This window comes from Egretta garzetta, unplaced genomic scaffold, assembly GCF_000687185.1.
Source record: "Egretta garzetta isolate BGI_Z169 unplaced genomic scaffold, ASM68718v1 scaffold335, whole genome shotgun sequence".
NCBI lineage: Eukaryota > Metazoa > Chordata > Aves > Pelecaniformes > Ardeidae > Egretta > Egretta garzetta.
This window is the reverse complement of record NW_009259795.1, coordinates 1,488,063-1,492,057: the sequence shown is the minus strand read 5'-3', so window position 1 is coordinate 1,492,057 and position 3,995 is coordinate 1,488,063.

The following is a 3,995-nucleotide window of genomic DNA, read 5'->3' as shown; positions in this document are numbered from 1 at the left end:
TGCTCCAAGTGGAAAGGTGCTCTCTTGTCAGGGGACAGGGAGAAAGAGGATGCACCTTGGCGACAGAACCAGAGCCTGTGCAGTGTCCACAGAACTGCACCTTTGGCTTTTTGTCTTAACGCCAACTATTTCACACCAGCTTTGTTCTTCACGTGATGGTTGGGCAGGCAAGGTGGTGGTTCGCCCTCTCCTTTAGACCCCAGCCTCTAAAATGTCGTTGGGAAGCTCCAAGCAGCAAAGCAGAGCAGAAGAGTGCAGCCCCAGGGGTTGCAGACACGTCCTGCCCACCTCCCTCTCTTCCTGGACCGATACTTCAGGCAGTGGGCAGAGGGAAGAAAGCTGCCCTTCTGCCTTCTCATGCCAGCCTTCTTGTCTCGTTGGCTCCAAATGCATGGAGCTAAGTCAGGAGAAGCTCAAAACCAAAACCTGAGCTGCTGTGTGCCGTTTTGTGGAAGGGAAGGAAGGGAGGGAGGGAGAGAAGGAAGGAACGACAGAAAGAAGGGGAGAGAGGAAAGAACGCTAAAGAGTGAACAGCACTCTCTGTGAGCTCTCAAGGAGCAGTGGTAGGAAAGCATCTCCAGGCCTGCAACACCTCCCCCTCAGGCAATGTAGCTTTGCCAAGGTGAGTGCCTGAAGAAGGATGCATTGGCTGTCTGTGGTGGTTTGACCCTGGCTGGATGCCAGGGGCCCACCAAAGCCGCTCTATCACTCCCACCTAACCGGACAGAGGAGAGAAAAGTACATCAAAAGGCTTGTGGGTTGAGATTAAGGCAGTTTAATAAAGGAAAAAAAAAAGCAAAAGAAAAGCAAAGGCTGCGCGTGGTACCAAAAGGAAAGAAAACAAGGTTTTATTCTCTCCTTCCCATTAGCAGGCGGTGTCCAGCCACTTCAAGTAGGGAAGTAGGGCTTCAATATACATAGTTGTTCCTTCCCAAAGACAAAACGTCACAAAAGATGAATGTCCCCCCTCCTCTTCCTTTTCCCTTAGTTTTCATATCTTAGCTGATGTCACATGGTATGGAATATCCCTTTGGTTGGTTTGGGTCAGGTGTCTTGGCTACGTCCCCTCCCAAGAGCTTGGCCCCTTCCAGCCCACTGGTGGTGGTGGGAAATATTGGAGGCCCAGCCTTGATGCTGTTTGAGCACTGCTCAGCAGTAGCCAAAACACTGGTGTGTTACCAACCCCTTTCGACATACCAATAGAAAGCACATCCCTATGCTGCTCGACCCAATATACTGCCTGAAAAGTAAGATAGGGGAACACACACCTATTTTATCTTTGCATCTGCCACTGGCATTTTGCAAGGGTTTCTTGTGGGCACCAGTGAGGCTGGCTTTTTCGACTCCTCCTTCCCATCAGTGCCTTGCCATGTCTTGTGGCTCAAAGCAAAGCCTCACCACTCCCCGTTGCAAGAGAAAGGCACCGTCACGGTCAGGACCCAGACACAAGCCTGGGCCTTCTTGTCACTCAACAGCTGAGCCCAGAGCCCATGGGAAGGTAGAGGAGATCAAAGGAAGATGGGGGCTTGTCTCTATGTAGGAGGTCTGCTCCCTCCTAGCCTCTGTGTGCTGGCATTGACAGCTGCCCCCGAGGAAGAAGGGACCTTGAACGGACGGAAAGGACCCGGTGCCATGTCAAGCCATCACTGTGAGGCTCCCTGCTGCCTGGACTGGGTGCACTGACAAGCTGTAGAGAACCACGGCCTCTGGAAGAGGATCTCTTTGTCTACATAAAACCACTAGCTGCTGGCGTTGGTGTCCTTAGTCTAGGGCATGGGCTGATGCTGTGCAAGGAGGGAAGGACCAGGGCTTGGTCTCTTGCAACCCGTTGTGCTTCAGGGATGGTGTGTCTCCGTCATCTCTTTGACGACGACTTCTGTGCTGGCTGCCAGCATATGTGGGGACTGCTACTGCTGGGGGTCTTCTACCACAGGACTGGATTGTGAGCACAGGAGTCTTCAAATGTCCACCTCTGCCCACCAGAAAACCCTCCATCTTCCTGAAAGTTAACAAGTTCTTCTCCATCTGCATTGTGGCCAACACAAATGTTCTTTGGTTATGGAGCATACCTTCACCCTTAGAATTCTTAATAGGCACTTCCAAATTCTCTCCCCTACTCTGGTGTTTCTACATGCTTTGCTCCTCTTTGGGTTTCTTTCTTGGTTTGGTTTTTTTTTTCCTGTTTCTTCTTTTTTGGTAATTGCTTCATTGTACATGTGGGAATTTTCAACCACATTCAATCACTATGGCAGTAGGGCTATGCAAGGGAGGAATATGCCAAATGAAAACACTCCTGTAGCTTCAACAGCACTATGCTAAGGTATAAATTTTTGGGCTTCTGAATGTGACCATCCTGCAGTGTCAGCACAGGAGTATGTGCTCAAAATAGAATACGTCCAGTAGCATATCCAGAATGCAGTATAAGGAATAGTCTCCCTTTCTTATTTGGATGCCAACCAAAATCATGCTGTTTCTGGAGTTTTCCTGAGTTTGTGCCTTTGGGACCTGAAGTCCCAACCTAGTCAATAGGGGCGCTAAGGTTAATTTTAAAAACAAATAAACATCATTAATGATCTGACCCCCCACCAGCAGTTCTGCAAAGAATGCTGAATTGAGGAAGAGATTTGAAGGAACGTGTATGGTACTACTCAAAAGGAAGACATTGGCATGAAAGAAAAGAATTAAAAAACGTGAGTTTCATTCAAATCTATCGCAAAATCTCCTTACGCATTGGTGAGGCCACAACTCGCTGCTTAAGCCTCCATTATTTACCGGGGCTGTAATTTATCTCACAGGGAGTAGCAAAACCAAAAGCCTGAGTGACTCTTCTCAGTACCACAAAGCCATCCCACAGGTTCCATATTTCAGTTTGATTCAGGGAATTCTTAAAAAGGCTTCATACAAGTCCTGCTACTACAGGAAAGCAGTGCGACTCCCCTACACCAATAGGCTAAGCAGTAGAAAGGATTATCAGGGCACAACAAGGCACTTCCCAATGACTTTCTCTACAAAGTCAGGAAGATTGAAGTGGTGTAAGAAATTATAGCAAGGGAGAAGTGTAAGAAGTTAGGACAGAGGTGAGATATAAGAAGTTCTAACAATGACTGTTAGAAAATTGGAGAGAATGTGTATATCCTTTGGTCTTTAAAATAGCTTGTTTAATACTAATATGTCTGAAAATTACTGAGTAAATATATGACCTGAAGTTAGAATATAAATGTAATACCATGCTGAAAGACACTTCCTAGTATTAGACTGAAGTGCATCAAGATTTCTACTATATTTGGATTCTGACAAGCCTCGCCTTCCTCAGTAGCTGCAGAAGAAAATATAAAAATGCACCGTCAAAGTTGTTAAAAATGTTAAAATACTGTACCAGTCATTCATAAAATTAGAAGACCTTTTTGCTTCATAAGAATTGATTAAAATATCCAGTTCTGAAATTTCTCTTAATTAAATCTTATTTTAAAAAAGAAAGAAAAAATTATTCTACAGTACCACCTGTAAAAACAGATTTAGTGATTTTCCTCCGTGAAACAACCCAAGCCGCCTCTACAGGATGACCAAGAAGAAACGATGTCTGTGCTCCCTCTTCTGGCTCTGCAGCAGCATTGACCTAAGTAAATCCTAACCATGCTGAGATCAGGGCTGAGGCCTGTGCACAATAGAGAAGAAAACCATAAAGCACCATGCTGTTTCAGCTTCCTTAAAAATTAAAAGCTGCTTCAAATGAAAATTAAAATGGTTCAAAAAATACTTTATTTCCAAACTTCTTGAAAGTTTTTTTAAAGATTTGACATTTGAGAATTTAAAAAAGGTCTTGCGTGATGGACCACAACACTTTCAATATTTTTAATACTGCAGTAGTTTTTAGTAATCCAATCAGTACCTTCTGCCACTTGCAACTACTCTTTTCATTTACTACAAGCTCGATTATGACCTTGAATAGCTGAGCCATCTCGGAGGCAACGGATGTTCACATCGTAGCTCAGGAA